The following is a 22,201-nucleotide window of genomic DNA, read 5'->3' on the forward strand; positions in this document are numbered from 1 at the left end:
TGTCCATCTCACTGTGATGTATGGGTGTGCAGTGTGTTCCCTTATTCATTACGTGTATTTAGATGTGTGTGTGTGTGTGTATGTATTTGTTTTGAAGCACCTTTTACATGGACCCAGAGGGAACTACCGAGCGCGCTCGTGTGTCGCGGGCGGCGTCGAGTGTCATTCTGCTGAGGCGTTGTGATTTTTCCTCCGCAAATACGGCCAAACGGAGCCGTGTCACCCTCGTCAAACGCGTTGCTAATGGAAACCCCACGGGCAAATGCGTACTGCTTTCTTCCAGCCCGCTTGGCCTGTGTGGCGTCTGTGTTAGGAAATTTCTTTTTTTTTTTTTTTTGGTCCTATTTAAGCATCTATTCTACGTATCATCCTGCTTTTTGTGTGATGTTTTTGAAGGTAAAAGCAAATGTCCTGGAAGGTTTGGAGAGCACTCACCTTGCGGGTGCGAGTGAGAGATAGATATTCGAGAGAAAAAAAACAGGTGAAAAAGGTATTTCTTTTTCGCAAACCACTCACCTCTCCCGCGTGCGCCGCCCCGCAAAGAGAAGAAGGCTCGAGGGTTTTGCGATACTTCCGTGCGGATACTGTCAGCTGCGGGAAATGAGGGAAAATTTAATTTTCGTTTTGAAACGTTTCCCTGCGCTCGTGGGAAACTGGGGAGTAGGGAGTGCGGGAATGGTGGGGAAATTCGAGGAAACGAAATATTGTGCGGTGAACAGCCCCGGTGCTTGATGCTGGAATATCGCTGCCGGCTTGCTAAGCTGGCGGACAGTAATTACGAAATTGAAGAAGCGCCAGCGCGGCCGTTTCTTTGTAAGTGGCGAGTGTGTTTCTTGGGAATGGACATTGGAGGAAGAAGAAGACGAGGAGAAAAACTGGTATGATCAGCTTTAAGCAGGCTTTGCGGAGTCGTAATGCTGTTTGGAAGCGTTGAATGGAGTTAGGGCACGTGTAGAAGCAGATGAAACGCAGCATTTGAAGGTTAATGGTTAATTGAAATTGATGTTTATGTTACTATTTTCGCTGGAAGCGCAATGCAATGCGTCTTTTGTGGTCATCTATCGGGTCTAGAGCTGTGTAATCATTCATACTTTACTGTACATAATAATAAGCTTCAACCATTTTTGCTGATAAAAGTTCTCTTTTACTCTTTCTTTTCAGAAATTATACTCGTAAAAGATATCAGCAATCATCGCATGACTGAGAGGAGCTGCAAAGCATGCAGCAGTCGTAAAGGAAACGGTTAATATTACAATCCATGGACTCTTAGCGCTGTGTTGTGTGATAGTGATAAGTGTTAGGGACAGTTAAATTGCTCTCCAAAATATGTAAACGAACAGCTCAAGAATCTACAGCGGCGAGAGTGTAACGATGACAGTGTTAGCCTAATTCATAAAATCTGCTAAACCATATTCTACTATTCTCTTTCAGCATCCTCCCCGGCCATGTAGTGTAGTGTACAGTGAAATCGCTCAAAAAAAAACTGCAAAAATGTAACCGTTCGTGTGTAACGATTTGCCCGTTAGCAGTGTAAGCGAACCAGTGTACAGCAGATGCATTACCACAGTGTGAAGTGAAGTGTTGCGTTGTACCGAACTGTGCCACCAATAGTGCAGCCAGCACGGCAGTAGCAGTACGTCGGAGAAGCGGAAGTGGCATGAGGCACTAGTAGTAGCATCAATAGTATTAGTAGTGTAATACATCGCTCAACTATTCTTCTACCCAGTGAAGTGAATTTCGAAGGTTGTGCACACTCTAATGTTAATGTTTTCACTATCGTGTACCGTGTATCTGTGGTTGTGCGTTAATTCTGTCTTGTTTTCGGTTGATGTTGATGAAGCGTCGCGCCAGCTGTGTCCGCCGATAGTGTTGCAGTAGTGTCGCTAGTGGTACGTGCTACGTGAGCTAATGCAACTACCTGGCGCTACCGCTGTAACGCGTGTACGAATGGATGTTATCGATAATAAGATATTTTCTATCACCTGTTTATACAACGCATTATACATCTCTCGCTCACTCTCGCTCTACATGCATACGGACAAGCCGTAGCGTGTGTAAACCAAAAAAAAACCCTGTGTTGTGTATAGAGTAAAACTGTGGTAGCGCTTGGCGTCTATTTTGTCAAGGACATTCACGTGTGTGTGTGTGTGTGTACAAAAATTAAACCCAAAAGCCCTCCTGCCGAAAACCGGTGCACACCCATTGGCACACGATTGACGGACGGGCTGGAGTGTAGATCGAAATCGCGAAACCTCGTACGGTTGTGAGCCAGTAACGGTTGGCCGGCAGGCCAAAGCCAGCAGCAGTGCTCGGCGCCCGTGGGGCGAATTCTCGGTCGCTGCAGTGGTCTTCCCGCGGTCAGACACTTCCCGAGCGGAGTAGGCTGTGCAAGCAATTGGTGTACAGTGTAGCCAGCAAGCTGAACAAAACAGATAACCAATAACCGTCCTCTTTAAAGTGTAAGTGTAAGCAAGTAACCGTTGTCCCGTCTGCGCGGGACAGAGCAGCGAGTTTGTCTCGTTCTTTTTAACTCATCAGCTCATCCATCTCTTTCACGGTGCAGGGCGGTACGTTACCGTAACGCTACCGCGCACTGTTACTGTTTGTAGTTCAACTTATACGTGTAATATTAACCCACGAGCGAGTGATTGGTACGATAATCAGCGAAGGAAGGGAGTCAGCAGCAGCACCAACACTGCAATCCGCTTGAAACGTGTGTGCCAAAAAAAAAACCCCAACAATAATCCACCGAACTGCAACGAGCGATACAACGTAGAGTGCTAAACGGCAACGAATCGAAGAGGCCACGCTCAACGAAGGCAATTGACAGGCGGCTGTCATTTAGCGTGCGACTCGGTACGAATAGTAGTTAGGTCGGTTTACCGCAAGAGGGCCACATGCGTAGTAGTGTCGGTGGCCGGTTTACACGCTGTAACCGTTTAATTTCCGGTGCGGCGGAACAAAAAAACACAAATCCATGCAACAGTTTGCATGGGTAAATGGGTTAAAGCCTAATTTTCGTTTGCCAGCGCGGTAAGCCGTGGGTTGTGACTGTGTAAAACAAAAAGCAACGAGTGTTACTAGTGCTATTGCATCCAGTACGCATCCTGGCAAGCGGTGATAATGATGGTACGGCTCGTTGGGCGTGATTGTGGAACTGTGGCACCACCGGAAGGACCGGCAACGCGATGGTACTGAAGAAAAATGGCTTCCTTAAGCACCGAACGGCGCTGGTCGTTGGCACCGGTGATCGAAGCAACCGGTGAATCAGTAAAGGATTCTGTTGTTTAACGTGGTTGTGAGCAAGGTGCGTGCGTGTGTGTGAGTGTGGAAGGAATGTCAAAAGTGCGTGCGTACGGGTGTGTACGAAGTTGGGAGTTTTACCGTGCCCGGTGCGCTGATGGTGCCGTTGCTTTCCGGTAATTGCACCGCACGAGCAAAAGCTTCCCACCCTCCTCACCGCCTACAACTGGCAGTGTAACAACCCGCGCGGGATAACGATTGCGATAAATGAGCTTTGCGAACGATTGTGACTGCATGGCGTGCGTGTGCGATTGCGATTCGTGGTGAGGCAGAAGGACGCCGAAGGTGAGCGGAAGCGACCGTGTGTTAGTGAGCGTGCCAGAATATGTGTTTGTGTGTAAGCAAAAGGTGTTGGGCTGAAAGAATTTGCAACAACAAGTATCCCCTTTAAGCATCGCGTGGGGAAGCAAAGTCGGGGAAGGCGCATGTGGAAAAGTTATTTCACGCGCAATTGGAAAATCCACAGCAGCGGCCCAAACGGAACGCGGATCAATTGTGCCAACCGATTGCCTGTGAGAGTGTGTGTGTCTGCGTGTGGGTGTGTGTTTAGCTGGCAACGGGCCTCTGTTTGTGTTTGTGTGTGCGTGCGCGCGTACGTGGATGTGTTACGGAGTTCGTGGCTGTCCTGAAGGAGGAACCGTTCGGCGTGGGTGTTAAGGTAAGTGAACGGGGAAGTTTTCTCTTTTTCCTCGCTCCTTCTCGTACGCTTCAATACGCGAGGCGATGATTGCTTTTTATTAATTTATGTAGTGTCGGTCATAACAAACGATGGCTTATGGGACGGGTGGATGTGGTGTGTGTGTGTTCTTTGCGGGCACCACAACAACAACCGTCGGGAGAGGGAGTAAGATTTGCTCGAGGCTATGATGATCCTGGGCCCCACAGGGAACGGGGAAGTGGGTTATTAATGAAATTTTTCTCACCCGCTCCATGCTGCCTTCGCTGTTGCTGCGGCGTTATGCGCTGCTGTGTGCAATGTTTGAATGGCAATTTAAGAAAGGTTTATCAAACAAACTGGCATTACGCTGTTGGGTGATTTGAACGTTTGTGCAGGGCTGTGAGTGCGATGCACTTTTTAGTTCGTTTGTATTATTGTCGCTTTGACATAGAGCCTTCACTGATGTGAGTTACTTTACTGAGTAGATAATATAGCTAATATAACCTTTATCCTTTCCCCATCTAAAATAAACTATAATACAAAATTGTTTGTTTGCTTATTTATGTGTATATTCTTGTACGCCGCGTTCGGCTCAACAAGAGATAGAGATGAAATACAATCATATCACATTAGCTAAACTAATGCTAGCAAACGTTGATACAATCGAAAAATAAAGGACCTTATTGTGATCGTTGGATGACAAGTTAATATCAAAATAAGAGTAGTATAAATTGAACCTACGTGCCATGGCAGGTTTTGTTCATTTGATGCGCAAAATATGTGACACTCCACTTGTACGAAACTGTTCTGCCTTGAACTAGATCTCGGAACGTAAAAATGTATTTCACTAAGAAGGCTTGGCGCATCTATTTCATTATATCACGCGCACAATTCGCTCTATAAAATCAGTTTTGCATTTTTCCGACGATTTTCTAGGCTTTCAAAACCTAGTAGCAAACACCTTGATCTGCAGGGAATATCAGAACTGTTTGGCCATCTAAGAAGTCGTACAGTATATCTAGTCATACTTTTTTTAATCTTTTTTAATTCGTTTTATCCAGCGATCTGCATAAGGGAATCACACTACAGAAGAGAACTCTAATAAAGAACGAACGTGACTGACAAATGCCATTTCAATACACATAGGATCATTCAATTCATTCGTCATTTTACGTACCAATACATTGGCGTAAACAGTGGCGTACCAATACATTGACGTTACAGTCCTATTGGCTCTACTTATTATATCATCGTAGTGGTCACGCATTGATAATTTGTCGTCGAGTAGTACACCTAGGTCACGGATCTCATTGACGCGTAGCATTGGAATCCTCGTCTATTGTATAAATATGGTTGATCGGCCGTCTCAAACGACTAAATGATGCTGCAGCACAAATTTTTGGACACAAATGACTGAGTAGTTACTAGTACACCAGTTTGAAAACAAGTCCACACGGTGTTGCAGTTCTCGAAGACAATCTTTTTCACATTGTTTCTGCAAGATCAGCTACTTAAGACGGTAAAAGTAATATTCATACCAACCTCAAAACGTCATCTTCTGCAACGTCTTTATACCTTTGAGGGAAGTTCCGTTCGGAATGATTGCCTTTGATAACGAACTTGGCAACGAAAGCAACGAAAAAACGCAAAGCTGTATCTATTATGTACTACATGGAAATCTGCTCCCAGGTTTGCAGGTAAAAAAGATGTTTACTGCTACCTGCTGGCAACAGTAGCGGGCGCAGGTTGTTGTACCACATATATATCATACATGTAAGATCGTGCGTAAGATTGCAGAGGAAGCTCAGCCTCGGAAACATTCCCGTGCCGTTCCGTGACACAATGTTCCTCCAGATTGCACACGCACAATTCACGTACGCGGCAGCAGATCTCTCGGTCACACATACAAGAACACACACACATTGAAAACATACACATACGCAATATTTATGTAAACGGGGTCGTAATTTATGTTAGCTGGGCAAAATTTACGGCCCACCTTGCCCTTTTACATCCAATAAAGATGTTTCGGTTGTCTTACGTTTTTACGCGTCTAAACAGCGAACAAGAACAACACACACACACACACCCTCATGCGCGCGTCTAAGAACAAACACCGACCAAAACTAAACCCCTCGTGATGGTATCTCCGGCCCGTAAGTGAGGTTGGAACGAAATCATTGACAATTTTATGTAGCAGAAGGCAAACAAAAACACACAAAAAACAAAACTGCAACAAAAATAAGTTATGGAAACGCGTTTTATGTCGCAATCCGGCACGCCGCGTCCAGCGAATGGGGCGACACAAGGTCGCCGCTCGGAGCATTTGGAGGCAGGTGTAAAATATGTGTGACCGGTGTCGAAATAATAATGCAAAAGCTTACAGCCGTATGATGCCACACCGGCACTATCTCCCCCTCGCTCCCTCTCTCTATTTGATGGTGTAAAATTTATCGTTCACCAGACCGTGCCAGTGGACGTGACAATGTATGTACCAAGGTTGCCCGAAGTTTGTCGCTTTGTTTTTCGTGCCATTCCGAGGGTGGTTTTTGTTATTGATGACGAACCTTTTGTCTTTGGTCGAATTGTTTGCCAACGGGGTCGTAAAAAAACGGGTCACCCGTCTTCAAGATATCGACACATTTTGTTTGTATGTGTGTGTGCTTTTCTTGTGCCCATCGCCAGGCCACCGGCACGTTTCGGTGGAACCGTATTATTTGCCAACTTTCCCACAGCGAAGTGTTTCCGCACAGCGACGAGAGTTGCCCGAGGGCAACGTCAGACAGTACGGCCGAGAATAATTAAAATTATAGCGAAGATAATTCGCCATTCGGTTTCATTGCGAGTTGGCGCACACATTCCGAGTGCTGCTCCTTCCCTACTGCAGTCCGCCGAAAAGGGGTAACGCGTACGAAAATAGACGCCATCTTCAAGAGACGAATTTATGTCCATTCGGCTACGACTGCTGGTGGCGATTGTGTTTTCTCGGAATTTAGAGGAATGATGGAGGTAATTTTAACTCTCGTTACTGCACGGTCGGTACCAATCGTGACGCAATGAGGGAGAGGGAAAGGGGCTGTACTGGCGGGGGGATTGTTGAGAGGTAGTGGTCGCAATAGGGTATTGGTGTAGGGTATTAGATACAACGATGAGAAGTGTCTTACAGTGTCTTGCGGCTCGGCATGACGAGTCACTGAGGATGCAATTGTGGTATGTTTTTATTACCTCATTTGATGATGCTCGTTTCGATATAGCTGTGTGACTGTGTGTGTGTGTGTGTGTGTGTGTGTGTGTGTGTGTGTGTGTGTGTGTGTGTGTGTGTGTGTGTGTGTGTGTGTGTGTGTGTGTGTGTGTGTGTGTGTGTGTGTGTGTGTGTGTGTGTGTGTGTTTTTCTGCCTGAGCTCATGCGATAAGAGAAGCAAAAGATGGTTAATACGAATATGTTCTGATTTATGATCTATTTATGTGGCGATTCCTCTCTTTTACATCAAACTTGTTTGTAATGCACTAATTGGAAAAATAACTTGATGCAATTGAAAGTTTCTAAGTACATAATAAATTGCAGAAAACATTAAAGGAATATGAAATCAATTGAGCTATTCAAATTAAAAAAAATAATGGTAATGATTGGGCTAAAATTGGTAAAAACGTCAAGCAAGATTTGCAAGATTATTATTTGTAATCAATTGTCGATGTACTTCAATACAGATACTTTCGCAAGATATAGAATCAATTTCCCTTCCTCCATTCTAGTCGGGCACACAAATACACACACATTGCTAACACGGTAAACATGAGCCTCACAGCCCTTTTCCCTACTGCCTTGAAGAAGGGTTCCGTGGTGTGCCGAACGAGCAAGAACAAAACGTCGTTTGGCTGATTGTTATTCAGCACAACGACGTAATGGGACATGTGGGTTCCCGCTAGCACATTGGAATTCCCCGACCGCCCTTTGGGCCACTTTTGCGCGCGCCCAGACATCGAAGACATCAAAGGCGCACGGTACACGGTGCAAAATAATGGTGTCGAAAACTTCTCCAATCCATTTATCCACCATCGGCAACGCATGTGCTCTGGCATACCGGTTGTGTGTGTGTGTGTTGTTGCTGCTGTGCTTGGAGCGTGAGTAGTGCAAAACCACTTGAAACATGGTTGTTCTTGTGCTTGTTTCTTTTGCTCCGTTCCCTTTTATTTTACGCGAAAAATACAACGCCTCTCCAGTGGCATCGACAGTCGACACTTGAGTGGAAGGCGTTCGCGAAAGGGCGTCTGCTGTTGTTGCTGTCATCGTTTGGTGGGACCGTGGGGCCACACGCATCCAACGCCACCTGCTTCTTCAATGGCATGAGGTGGGCAAAAATGGTTCTTGTTTTCACTTGTTACCCTGCCAGTGTGTCTGTGTATGTGTGTATTGGCCCAGAATGTATATTGGTTGCGGGGCGTGTCGAGTCAAACAATCATGTCGCTCCGTGGCTGGTGTACATTTGCTGTTGCGTCGAGTGTCGAGGGGCTTTGCACAAACGCCTTCCCGGCCACTACACGGCTGTGGTTGTGAACAGTGCGCCCAAAAGTGGCCCGAATATTTCTACCAACAAGTTGTTTGATTCATGCAGCTCGTTCGAGAGGGTGTAAGAGTAGGGAAGGCACAAACTCCCGGCCAACTCATCAGCATCGTGCAGCAAAAAGGACCTCTTATCGCCTCGTTCTCGACGCGGTCCACTTGGGCCCGGGCGTCGAGAAAAGGGCTCTTCTGTTAATTATTCTTAATTTCTTATGATAATTTCTTCATCTGCTTATTTTGGAAATGAAATGTTTTTTTTTTTTAATTCACCCTTTTCTATTGCGTTCGTTTGCGCAATGTGCACTGACGCAAATAGAGAGTAGGAAAGTGAGAAGGAGAGAAACGAAAGGAAACGGTGTGCTGATGGAGTTTTCCACGAAACGGCAAAGGTATGCAAACATAATCCTGCTCGAGTGAAGTGACTGACGTTCGGGGAAAGGATCCAAGCTGCTTGCAACTGCCGTGCTGGGTGGTTGATGGCATCGCTGGCTGCTGCTGCTTGTGCAGATTGCTACGTTTGAAGACGATAGTGCCCTGTGTCGGGTGAAGCGTAAAAATACATTTTGAATGAGAAAATATTTGCGCAAGATAGCTTAGCACGAAAGGCGCTCGATCCGTGCGATGGAAGCCAGCGCCATAATGAAAGTAATGGCAGTGAAGCATAAATCAAAGAGCGTATGCTCATGTTAAAACATGGTTTTGTGTTCCCGGTTTTGGTGTGAAGCGTTGAAACCCCTTCCCGGTAGTAAATTTGTATAATTTTCTCATGGTTCATGCAATTGTGAAATGGCAACTTTAACCTCTGCACCTTCATTTTCAACAATTTTTAAACACAATCGCCTCGAGCTGGAAGTTGTTGGAGCTCAAATTATTATGCAACACATTCGATAACGCTCAACCCGTAGCCCCTGCCTGTCGTCGGTGGAATGAAACTTTGCCAAACTGTTTCACCATTTTCTCTGTGCAACTTCTTCCACCATCATCTCGCAATCCTTTTTCCCTCTGTAGGGACGTAGTCCTTTGTGTGCCGCAACACGAGTGGTCGATCAAAAGGCCACCACTGTTTCCATCCCATGGCTAGTATCTGCGTTGTTTGATAACCATTCTGGGAAGGGTATTCCCAGTACGTGTCACCTTGCTGGACGTAAAGCCGGCCCTGCTCGCCAACTGTCAAGAGGTAGTCAAGTGTGTGTGTGTGTCTATGGTCCAAAGGATGGGATGTTTAGACGTTAGATTTCCTAATTAGTGGCTTGTGAAGGAGTGCTCCGGAGGGTGCTTACAGGCAGCACAGGGAGCGGCAGCAAGGAAACTTTTACATCCGTTTGCTTACTGTAGCCAAGCAGCCCGAAAGGACATGCCAATGCCACTAACGCCAAAGGCAGGAAGCGAAGTGAAACGATGTTCGTTAGGTGGAAATTAAAAAGGAAGTAAGGATGGTTTGCTAGGCAGCTTGTGGTACTTCCATCGCCGTACTTTGTCCTTCGTTTGAAGCACTTGCACACTATTAGAACACACACACACACACACACACACACACACACACACACACACACACACACACACACACACACACTACGATGCGTACGATAGTAATGAATATCTTTGGGGCTGGCAACATTTCAAGACGCACCCGCCGCTCCGTTCGCCATCTGGGGCACTTTGGTCGTGAACAGCATAAACAAATGCCACCCGAGACGCTTTGCCCGCTTGAGCTGGAGTGGTCAGAAACTTTCCCTCGTACGATGCCTTTAGTCTTTTAGTTTCTCCAATCGCCGAAGAGTCTCGTAAACTACCGGAACAAACTTTCATCGATCGAGATGCACTCCGAAGATATTGGTCGCTTGTTTCTTGGGCAGAGTTTTGTGGGTTGCTAAAGTTTCCCGTTTCTGGGTGTGACATGTGATGCAATCTAATACACTCTCTCCTTCTCTCACACACCCATGCGCCGAAATGCGTCCACTTCTTGAAAAGCGAGTTTGATTTTCAGCGAAAGTTTTACGACACTTTTTACGACTGCATTTATGTTGCATCGTTTTTGGACATGTGTCCGGCACAAATGAAGTGTTCGGCTAATATTGTCCTTAGCATCGGGTTTTTTTTCTCCTTTTTGCCAGCTTTTCTTGCGTAGTGTTGGGGCTGTTGCTGGCAAGCAGTGTAATCAGTCGGGTGGTTTACTTTCTAAACTGCAGTTGTTTTTACGACGGCATCCATCGACTACCGAAGCGTGGCAGACTCGTGCAACAGCGCCAAAATGTAGTATTTTGTCGATAGAAAATGATAACGATGGCGATCAATTGATTTGGTTACTGGTGATTTCTTGTGCAATAATCTTTAGCATTTTAATGCAACAGTAATTTTTTGACTGCATCAAAAAGCACTTTCTCTAAATTATTTTATAAATATTGCATTTTATTGTTGGTTTTTGTTCTACTAAACTGTTTGTTTATTGGGAAGTGTTTAAATTTTTATTAAAGCTCGTCAGCTTGAATGCACATGCAAAAGCAGCACCTACAAAGACAAGCAAGCGGGCAGATATGCACACAGAAAAAAAAGTTGAAAAGAAGTAATTAAAAGCAAAACAAACCCTCTCCAGGAGTGATAACAACGCAAGGCAAAGAAGGAAAACCGTTTCGAAAAGCATACAAAACCGGGCAGCATAACAGAAACCCTCGTTGCAGCCAATGATGAAAAAACAGAGACAAGAAACAAAGATAAGTTAACGAAGCACTGGTGGAAAAGTTGACTTTCGTTCCACCGTCGGTCCTGTTTTTTTTCCACCTCCGTAGCGTCCCATAAGCCAGGCGATTACAAAGCGAAAGGTCCACTTAAGAAGATTTTGTTTTATTTTTGCTTCCCGGCCCGGCCTTTCAACTGCCGCTGGCCTGCCTGCCTGCCTGCCTGCATGCCTGCCTGTACACTGTCTGCCGACAAAGCAGCAAAGTTATTTGCCTTCCACCTTCCAGACACCCTTGAGGTCGGAAGACCCGTTTTCCAGGGTCCCATGCTGCACCCGCTTGCACCCGGTAGGATGTTGGAAGTTGAGAAAACAAGTGATAGAAGCCGCCAACAAAACACGTTCAGGCAGCGGCAGCATCATTTTGGGGATTGTGAAAATGAAGAAATGAAAATGACCAAAGTATCGCAGGTTGACAAGTGGATGGTACTTCTTTTTTTTCAGAGCAAATGTTTATCGGCTTTCTTATGCACACACACACATACAAACACACATAAACACAAACAGCGTTTACTGTTCACTCTGTCCAACGCTCAGCCAAGTCAGCTTGACTGCTGGACCTCCCCTGGGCTATCTTTTCTACTCCGTTCGTCGGCCGGCAGTGCGAAAAGGTCTCCGCTGCCAATTGAAATGCTAAGTTCAAAGAACCTAACTTTTTGCTACTCAAAGTAACAGAAACAAAGCAAGAAAGAAGTGGCTCTATCCTCTCCTTCCTCTACCCAGACAACGCAACAGTGCGCACAAGGGTGGGAGGATAGGAACACGAATACGAAACTACGAAAATGCCACCGGTCGGGTGGAATTCAACTAAAATGTAACATAATTAAATTTTTATCATTAAATTACGCCTTGCGTCTGCTGCGGGTGAATCTGCTTTCGCTGCCGCTGGGTGCTTCATTTTACTCTTCATTTGTGTTTTTTGCTCGAGGTTCGTTTAGTGCGCTGATGGTTGCTTCGGTTGCTCGGTTTTGCGCTTCACTCGCTAGCTACCAGTGGGCTGCCGATGAAGTGGGGGAGCGGGGTGCGACATTTTGCGAGATTGGTCGACTCGAGATAGGAGACTTACACTCTTGCGAGTTGGGAGCGTCGCGAGACAAAACCTTTCCTCGCTGAGGCAGGCCGGCTTTCACCTTGGGTGCGCCGCTCGCATCAGGTTTGAGTTCGCTGGGCCGAACGGCTCGGTGCAACCATGCGGTAGTTTTCCTCATCAGCGTGGAAAATCTGACCGATTCATCGCAGGAAAGCATCCGTGGCGTGGCCGCTCGCAAGCATTTGGAAGTGACGTTTTGGCCGGGTCGTGGGGACTTGGGGACCGCTGCGTGGACCTATCCATCCATCTATCCACGGGTGACCGAAAGACACACGCTGCTGCAATAGCATGAAAGCGTCGGCAAACGAGCACCGACTGACGCTGGCAGGTGTGGCCGATTCGTTCTCGACCGAGAAAAGCGTTCGAGTGAACGAGTCATTTGAGCGAAATCACATTAGAAGCGCGAACGGGCACGGTTGAGAAGGGGGACAGCGATGGTTGATGGTGATGGTCGTTTGATACAGTGTTGATATAGGCGTTTTGGCACCGTGTGTTGTCGGTGTGGAAAGGCGAAAGGCGGCACCGGCAACAAACCCCATTACGGCAGCAGGTGAGCAGGGATTAGGAATTATTTTGGACTCCATTTCGTCCGTCGCAAATTTATCGTATTAATCTACGTCTGCGCTGTGTTGTTGTGGTTTTTTTTTTCTCATCGCCCAAGCTTGTTGATGATGGAATGGAAACGGTTGCTTCAGAACATTAGCAAAATTAATGGAACGGGAATGGCAGCCTGTGTGCCGCTGTAGCGTGGAATGTGTCGTTTTTTGTGCTTTTTTTTTCATTTGTTGTTGTTTTGGAACAAATGGGTCCGTTTGTTTCCATCGCGACACAACAGGCAAACTATCAAGGGCAGTTGGAAGTATTTTTAAAACGCGTTAATAGTTAACTGCCTTGAACAGGGTGGTCAATCCGGCTACTCTATCGGTCAAGAATGGAGACGCCTGGTCATGACGACGCCCGGCCATGGAGACGCCCGGTCATGGAGACGCCTGGTCATGGAGACGCGCGGTCGTGGAGCTGCCTGGTCATTTACACATTTCGGGTTTTAGCAAAATCGTCGAAACAAAGTTGAAACGGTAAAAGGTGTCTTAAATTTGTCTCAAGCTGAAAACCATTCCTGTCTCTTGTTGTTTCAATCATAAATCATCTCTTGATGTTTGTCCACGGCGAAGGCGCTGGATGTATGGCAATGTTTAACAGCGTTGCTTTTCCAAGTGCGCGCGCGCACGGGCCATCAACAAATATGACACAACGCGCTGTTCGTATTGTGAGAAAACATTGAAACCGTCCCAAAACAAACACTCGGTACGGTTCAGTTCAACGTACCAATTTGGGCACCGGTCCAAAGGTTTCCCTCACAGTGCACGGCGCGGCGGGAGTCGAGGTCCTTGTTGGCAATAGTATCATATTTCGGTGCTACATGAAGGTCTTGAGGCAACTTGTTTTCGGTAACAAACATCTAGAAGGATAAGTAAGTGAGGATTTAGATACTCGTTCGTTGCAGTAGGCAATGGCTTGAATGAGACGGTTTGATTTTAGGGCATGGAATGTCTTAAGTTTCATCCAAATCGTGTCCTTTTGTTGTTGAGGTGGAATATTAGATCACAATGGGAAGAAGGTTGTTCAGAAATATGAGTAGTGTGAACGATAAACACTCACGCATACAACGTGAAATGTGTCAGGAAAAATGAAAAGTGTAAAATCTGCAACAACATCTTGAAAGAAGCTTTTATTCGGGATCAAGAATCAAAGAACGCTTCGGGCGATCAACACCTTACCCGGCTGCATCACCTTCGCTCCACTCACCTTGCGGTGCCAGAATTGTCAAGCTCATCTAGCCCCCCTCCCGGAATAGTTTATTCCGCGCGTCCTCGGAAACAATGGGCGGGGGCGAAAGGAATCGAATAAATTGAAAATTCAGCGAATCGACAATCGCAACCGGGAAATGGTCGTGGCCCGAAGCAAAGGTTTGGAGACGTCGGTGGAGAAAGCAATCGAGGCGTTTCCATTTTGGTACATTGTTTTTCGCCGTTTCGGGCCAAATCCCCAGCCTCGTCGTCGTTGATCGGTTCTTGGAGTCTTGGAGAAATCCTTCGCCACTCAAGTGCCGTGAACGGTGGATGGTAGGGGAAGGGTGAGGCGTGGTGGGTTTAGGGATTCGATTCCATGTTGCCATTGGGTATGTCGTTCGGTTGCGCTCAATGCCGGTCGACACAGGATGACGGGGCAGACAAAAGCAATCGGCAATACGGAATTTCGGACCGTGCCCCAGAAAAGGTTCTTCATTTGTACGTTTCCGGTTGCCTTCAATCATCGTCATCGTGCTCACCTGTTACCAGCGCTGGGAGGGTGGGTCGGGTTTCTCTCTTTCCATCGAATGCTGGAAGGAATGTTCTAGTCAGGATTTTACCTTTCCTCTCCTTTTCTTTTTTGCTCCAATAGAAAAGGGAAAATTTAAGAGTTTCCTTCGAACGGCCAAAACCAACACTCGCAGCCCACATGCAGGCACACACACGCCCGTCCAGGTGCCCTTTCGGTCGCACCCGGTAGACATACACATTCGGATTCATTCGATTTTTCTCCCTCCACTTCCGACCCACTTTTTTTTTTTGGCTGATAGGTTTCGATAGCTTTAGCAAATGGATTGACAATGTGCAATGGGAGGAGGTGAAAAAGCAGTGTACGACGCGAAGGTGAAAACTCCTACACACTCTGTACCACCTGGCACACCTGGAGCAGGGAGACGGTCCAAGAACTGTAGGGAAAAACAAAATATATAGAAAATCGAAATCCAACAGGAAAGTGAAGGTGATTCTTCAATTTTACTCTTGAATAGAAACGATAATGAATATCGAATAAATTGCTTTTTTCTTTTTCGATGCTCTCTCTTTCTATTTTTTCACTCTTTCACACACACACACATACATACAATTGAAGAAAAATCCGTGTTCGGCGTAACAAGCAGTTCGTTTGTGTCTACGTTCGGAATTTTCTACGCGTTGGCTCTTTCCCTTGCTACACGCTTTCAGGCCCGTTTCCTCGCAGCTCACCGCCAACCAAGGGATGATTTTCGCCATTTTAACGCTCACCAGCCCGCCAGTGTCCGATGGTTGCCAATGCCGCTGCGATTGGGATTGGGTTTTGGGCCCCTCAATGTAAGCATCCGGCTGGTTCTTCCGGCTTGAAGCTGGCGTACAACGACGCCGAACCTTCACAATCAAACCAGGTCGCCGGTGAGCATGATTTATTTCGCACCGCTCGCTCACTCAATCTGGCTGCTGGCTTTCAGTGCTGCAGAGCAACAAAAAATCGCCAATTCATCGTACAGCGGCAGTGCGGCTTTAACAAAAGGTTTTTGGGCCAAGCAACTGCGCGTCTTGCCGGAAGCTGCTCGGAAGCAGAACGTCGTCGATTCTCGTAGCAGCGTGATGGATGGGAAGTCATAGGTTGGTGTTAGTTTTTTGTTTGGCCGATTCAGCACCACTACTTATTTATTCATAGTCACGTACCAGCGGCTGTCTTGGCGTGTGTTGCCCGATGGTTCAGATTTTTTTTCCTTTTGCCTCCCTTTGTTTGCCCCCTTAGAACTCGATCGAATTGGCAGTCAGTTCAATTTTGCTTGATTTGCGCTAACTCAGTTCCATCTCCTTCGGTCTCATCGGGGCAGAAAATAATTCACTTTTTGTCTATTTCCTTTTCTTTGTCTCTACTTTTCACGCTTGCTCTCACACAAACACACACACACACACACACGGTGTATTTGTGCTCGTGACACGTGTTTGCGTGTGGAGTAGCACTTTCCTCCGGTAGCACTAATCTGCTTCTAATCTTATGTTCGAGCGAGCCCGCGTGTACAAATAGAAACGGGGCCCGTTCCGGCAGGGAAAACATACATCACCGAGAACCGATCATAATGGTACCGGGAAAGTGGGGCATGCCGGGGGGAGCATGCTTGTGGTCGGAAAACAGTGTCGCTTCATTTGGCAGCGAGGTCGCTAAATTGATTGGGGTCGATTAAATGCTATTTGTCTCGGTATCGTCCTGCTGGAGGCTGCAGATGATAGCTGCTTCGTCCAGCGAGCGTACAATTTTACGACAACACCATGACGATACCGTTAAGCGCAAAACCCGCGGCCGGGATTTTATGGTCCTTCCGTATCCGGGCCGGAATGCTGTGACCAGTGGGCTTGAGTGGAAAAGAATGTATGGAAAAGGGAGGAAAAAGAATGAGTAAAAACTGATCCATTTTATTATATCCCTGATTTTTCCCCGATTTTCCACCCATACTCTACTCCGCCAACACGTAGAAGCTGCTGAAGCATTTGATTAGAGGGTGTGTGGACAAAAGCGTGTTCGCTGTTAATTACTTTGTAGAACAAAGTCTTCAGACATTGCCTCCTCCGTCACCGTGCACCAAATCCTCGACATTCGACCGGCTCGCGCCGGTACGCCTGGATGCCAATCAGTGGCGCCGACTGCTGACAAGCCAGTGAAAAACTTCTGCCCCTTTCCGCCAACTCGGCCATCCTTTCCCGCTTCCGCTTCCACTTTGCACCACTGTTCCGGTGCAAAGTTGTTCACTCTTTTTTTTTGTTGCTCACGCTCTTTGTTCTGCTTCTATCTGTTTAGTCCACTTGGTCCATCAGCTTACCAATTAAAAGTTTTTAAGTGCGGGGCCCTGTCGTCGGCAACAGTGAAGTGGCTAGCTAACATAATTTTGGTGCCTGTTGGTATTTTGTCGGAGCGTTCCTTTTTTTTTTTAATTTTCAAACTTGTTTAGAATTTTTCATAAATCGGAGGCTTGGAGCACTGGAGGATTGGGCTTGAGCGGGGTTTGGCAGTGGTTACTGACGACGAGTTGCTGCTAACAATCCATCGCTAGACATCCCGCGCGCGAGATCAAAGGATAATGAGCACGGACTGGCTGATCAGGGCCCGTTCATCTCTTTCTCTCGCTTTTATCCGCTCTCGATGGTGTTTGGCGCTGCAGAGGGTGAAAGTTTTGCGCTTCAAAACCCTTGCCAACTTCAGGCCAGGCCTGGAATAGAAGAGCTTCTTGTTGATTGAGATCTCGTTTGATCATTCGATTAGATGGATATTTAATTTGAGTTAAAGTGTTATCATCAAGATTGTCAATTTTCGTTTCACGGTTTAAACATTTTGAACGATTGAGCTATTCATTACCTTAGCTGAAGTTGCTTTTACCTACAGTATCTTGCTTTCATGCATTTTATGCTTAAATTAATATCTGCTTTACGCCTATTAAAAAAAACCAAGTTAATTCTTTTTCACCCAGCGTTGTTGATACTAGCAAAAGAAGGCTCTTGGGTAACACTTCATTCATAAAAAACAGCATCCACACAACATCTCATTGCCAGCAGATATTTATACTACAACATGAGTTCGTGTGTGTGTGTGTGTGTGTGTGTGTTTATGCTGATCTCTTTGCATTTTCTCTTACTTATAATTACCGCCCTGCCCGTGTTGGTGCTGGTTTTGTGTGCTTCTTTGTTCCTTTCCAAGTAGAACGTTTGTCGCTTTACGCTCGTAAGACAAGCCGCAGTCTAGGGCGGCTGCTCTGTAGCCGATGCTATTAGCATTGCTCCCGAGCAGAAGCACCGCAACCATGTGCCGGCCGTGCCGGAAAGATGAGCTACGCAAAGGTTAAATAGCACTTGAAGCGAACACACCAACACGCGGTCGGTTGGAAACGGGGCGTCACACCAGCCAGCGATTCCGGTTCGAAGGACCAAATGAGGCGAGCAAGCATTGGGCAAACAAAAGCCTGGGCACCGTGTTGTGCGCCTTTTCGCAGAACGACCCCAGGACAGCGGTGTGCAAATACGAGGGCCGAGGCTTTCGGTTCGCTCTTCCTCTCGGGCTCGTGCTGCTCGGCAAACCGGCCAGCGTTTGTGTGCAGCAAGAAGGGGAGGAGTTACGGTTATCAATTTGGTAAAATGCCGCTCACCTGCGTGCTGTCTGGGTAAGACGTTTCTCGGCAGGGGTGCGAGGCCCGAGCGCTGTCGGTTGTGAAAATCTTGTTGTTAAGGACGCACCTGATGAACTGACAGGTGCTTCTGGGTACCGTGGTGAGGTGGGTTTTATTGCGAGTGGGCGCACCGAATGCCCACCGGCAAGCGTGGTGTTGATGGGGGAAATAATTAAATTAAATTTCTCAACAGCCAGCAATAGCGACTACCCAAACACAGAGCAGCAACAGCAACAAACACACAACCGCTTGAGGGAGGTGAAACGAGCTGGCGAAAGTCCAGCGACGACGGGTGGATCTGGCGATCCGAGTGTTTGTGCTTTCATTGAGCGACTGGTTGGCATTGTGGTGGCACAGCAAAAAAAAAAAAGGACAAAACAATGTGCTGCACCGGACAGATAACGGCTTCATTTAATCAAACGGGGCGATGTTAGCACGGTTGGCAACATTTCAAACCTACGCCTTCGGCCGGCCACGGTTTTGGGGTTTTTGTTGGCATTCGGTGAGTGGGATTGTTTAAATGAATGGGTGAAAATGAGACCGATTCCCATCTGTGCCTGGTGTATTTGTACGACAGACTTTATGATAAATGATTGCTTAATTTAAGATTGATAGCGTTTTCGATGTTGATTGGTAGGAACCCCCCCATATGCTCACTGAAATGAATATTATGATGGTAAATTTGAGCGTGTTTTTGTGTATCAGATGCTCAATTTGCTGCCAAATAGCAAACACCCTCTACTATGTGTGCTTAAAAATGGTTCAATTTATGCTTAACTTTGCCAAGAACGGCGGGTGTTAGACTTTTCCATTCGCTAAGACATTTTTAAGCCTTCGCTGGGCTGGAAGCGCTTGTAGCTCAAGATTACATCTCACCCATTGTAACATTTGCTGTTGAGGATTAGCTGTGTGTGTGTGGTGTGTGTGTATGTAAAAGATAACAGCAGAATTGCAAAAGTACAAATGGATTTAAAAACACGAATTAATATTTTGTTTGTGTCTGCGCGCTCCAAATGCGTGCTGCTTTCGAGGGAATTACAATGCATTGGAATGGAATTTGGAAAATGGAAAGCAATCGCCGACAGCAAATGGATCATTCCTGAGGCGAACGCAAATGGAACTTTCCAACCCCGCAGCTTCAAATGGAATAATTTAACAGCATGTTTGAAGAGATAACACAAATGTTTTAGGCCGAAAGAGCAGCATCAATGCTCTGCCGAGCGTACACGCGTGATGTTTAATGTCAAAAGGGCTTAAACGTTAATCCATAGGGCAAGCGTTCACGGTGTGTACGTTGCAAAAGGCGCTGCGTATGTTTTGAAAGCAGCTTTGGCTCCTCCAGATAAAATCATCATCCAGAAACCAGGGTGTGTTCATTGTTGATTGTTTATGCTGTTTACTTCTGTACGTTATTCGCTACGTTAACTGCTCCAATTTTAACCAGATCCACACAGACAGTCGTATAACAAAAATACTCCCTTTTGCTGCAATTAATAATCGCTTGCACCGGTCTTAATTAATGGTACGTACAATTTTACACATGTTCACCTGCGGGCACACGGGCGATGGAAACATTGTTCATCGCTCTGTCGCTCTGTCTGACTCGTAAACCACACACCGCTCAACAGATTCATCACTGTCGCACTCGCCCCAGTCGGTCGGTTGCATCTCTTCCGCATTCTACCATGCACGAGCGTAATGTAAAACTCTTCTGCACGCATCCAACACACACTCACACTCTGGCCAGACACTCTATTTGCGCCTAACAAGCGCACGGGAGCGTCGAAACGCAGAAAAGACGACAAACCGAGCAAAATAAACGACGTCGCACCGAAGTCATCTTTGTGTGCACCGAATGCACACCGCTGCACCCGGCAAACGCCAGAGCATTTCGTGCATAGTACACACATTCCCCACATTTTCGCCACCCAAAGCAGACGGGTTGAACAGCAAAGGTAGGGCGGGCGGTGTCTTACCGCAAGGGTCGGAAAAGTCGCAACACACGCGCGCACTCGCTTCTTGTTTTACTAATTTGCCCGAATAGCTCACCTTTGCGTATCTCGGCTATCGTCTGTCTGCAAGTATATGTGTGTGAGTGTTTGTGTGATTTAAAGACGAATTTTAATTAGATGTTGGATGTTTTCGCCACACCATTTGCTCCGCTACACCTCCCCCTGGTTCAGCCATGCTGCGAGAGCGCATAGAAACTTAACGCAAAATTCGAGTAAATGGTGATGTATTTTTTTCTTCTCCGTTTCGCTCCGGTGACACAGTGCGGTGTGATTTTGTGCCTGGAGTGTGTACCACTGTACTGTGTACTCGCTTTTTTAATTCGCACTCATGGTGCGTTAAGAAAAAAACAACAAAACCCCACGCCCCAAGATACACCGACAAAACGGGAAACGCAAAAGTGAATAATGAAGGCGTGTTATTCAAAAATTAAAATACGAAAAAGCAATCTTCTCCCCGGCACATGGCTTATCGTATGGCTTTGGCTCCGGAAGCAGTGCTGCAGGATAACAATGCACAATCTGGCACCATCCAGGGTGGGAATGTGAATGTTTTTTTTTTTTCGTTGTGGTTGTCTTTGCACGTTGATAGCGAAAAGAAGCAGCGCATCGCTTTTCTCAGAACACTCGGCTGCGGCTTTCTCCCAACGAGACAATAGGGCGAGAAAGTTGGTCGATGGGGCGCCTTGGTGACATGGCGAGCGGGATGGGACTGAAATTCCCGTTTTCCTTTTTCTGCCTTCTCACACTGTCTCTCTATCTCGTTCTCGCCCATCTCGTATCCAAGGAGAAAATCGCACGGGAAAGATTAAATATTCACTCGTGGTGGCGGTTATAAAATTGTATAATTAGCTTTGTTTTGCAACAGAATGTGGCTGTACGCGGGGTATCAGTAGTGCGCAGGGGTGTGTCTCTTGTGTGATATGCCGGTTTGTGTGTGTGTATGTGTGTGTGTATGTCCACTTCTAGAGCAAGTAAAACGCAGAAAGCACATCCAACTCGCTAAAGGCAACGGGGTTTTCTCCCTTCCGAAACGGCTCGCCCTTGTCGCACTCCGCTAGGCTTGCCGATGCAGGGACGGTTGCATAGTTGCATAGTTTAGACGACGGCCGTCCAGCAAGGCAACAGTCCCCATGGGAATGGTCGTTAAGGGCAGACGGTTGAATGCAATTGTTTTACCATCCAAATGAGCAGCTAGATGCGTTTCCGGGGCAAAGAACGATTGTGCGCTTCCGTCTTTTCCATTCTTTTGCCTTTGCACGGTCCCACAGGGCGCGTCCCGGTGCGCATTGTTCAAATTCAAATGTCCTGTCCATTTTGTTGCACAGGAAACGGTATGAACTAGGTACGAAAGTCGAGCAGTGGAATCGAGCATGTACGCGGGTGGCTTTAGTGATTTGAATAAATGTGTTTCCGTGCGTCTTGTCTTGCTTCGGTATTTAAATTCATTCAGACAATTATTAATTGGCAGAGGATGATTACTTTTTAAATAGATTTAAATTTAACTCTATCCCGATTTGAGAAACTAACATCTTGTGTCTATTTACACCCAAGCATCAACAAACACTTTTGATTGTTTTTAGAGTCCTTTGGAGGGTCCGCTCACACCGTGTCTGGTCGTTTCAAATAATCAACACCCCACCAACATTTAACCCCTGCAACAAATAATCATATTAAAGCGTTGCGCTGCTACATTCGTTGTTCTGTTTGCCGCATTAATAAACCTCGCCAGGTTTGGTGGCGCAGGACAGTAGTGGCACTTCGGCACTTCGTTTTTCGCTCTTGTTGCTCCCTTTCTGCTCTGCCCTTCTCGGACCACTGGACTACACGCACCGTACATTGCCCGTGGCGGTGGTG

The 22,201-nt window shown here is 46.6% G+C and overlaps 1 protein-coding gene across 5 annotated transcripts in view; it reads left to right on the forward strand.

Annotated features, from left to right (window-relative positions):
• Positions 1-22,201, forward strand: part of LOC121588341 (mucin-19) — a 149,134-nt gene that overhangs the window by 11,463 nt on the left and 115,470 nt on the right. For 4 of the 5 annotated variants that reach the window (XM_041906141.1, XM_041906145.1, XM_041906143.1 and 1 more), the window contains exon 2: positions 1,432-3,961. The gene's annotated coding sequence lies outside the window, so the exon portion shown is untranslated. Of the gene's footprint in view, positions 1-1,161; positions 1,243-1,431; positions 3,962-22,201 lie in introns of all 5 variants that reach the window. The other variant, XM_041906142.1, reaches the window with a different exon arrangement.

Source organism: Anopheles merus, chromosome 2R (genome assembly GCF_017562075.2).
Source record: "Anopheles merus strain MAF chromosome 2R, AmerM5.1, whole genome shotgun sequence".
Taxonomy (NCBI): Eukaryota; Metazoa; Arthropoda; class Insecta; order Diptera; family Culicidae; genus Anopheles; species Anopheles merus.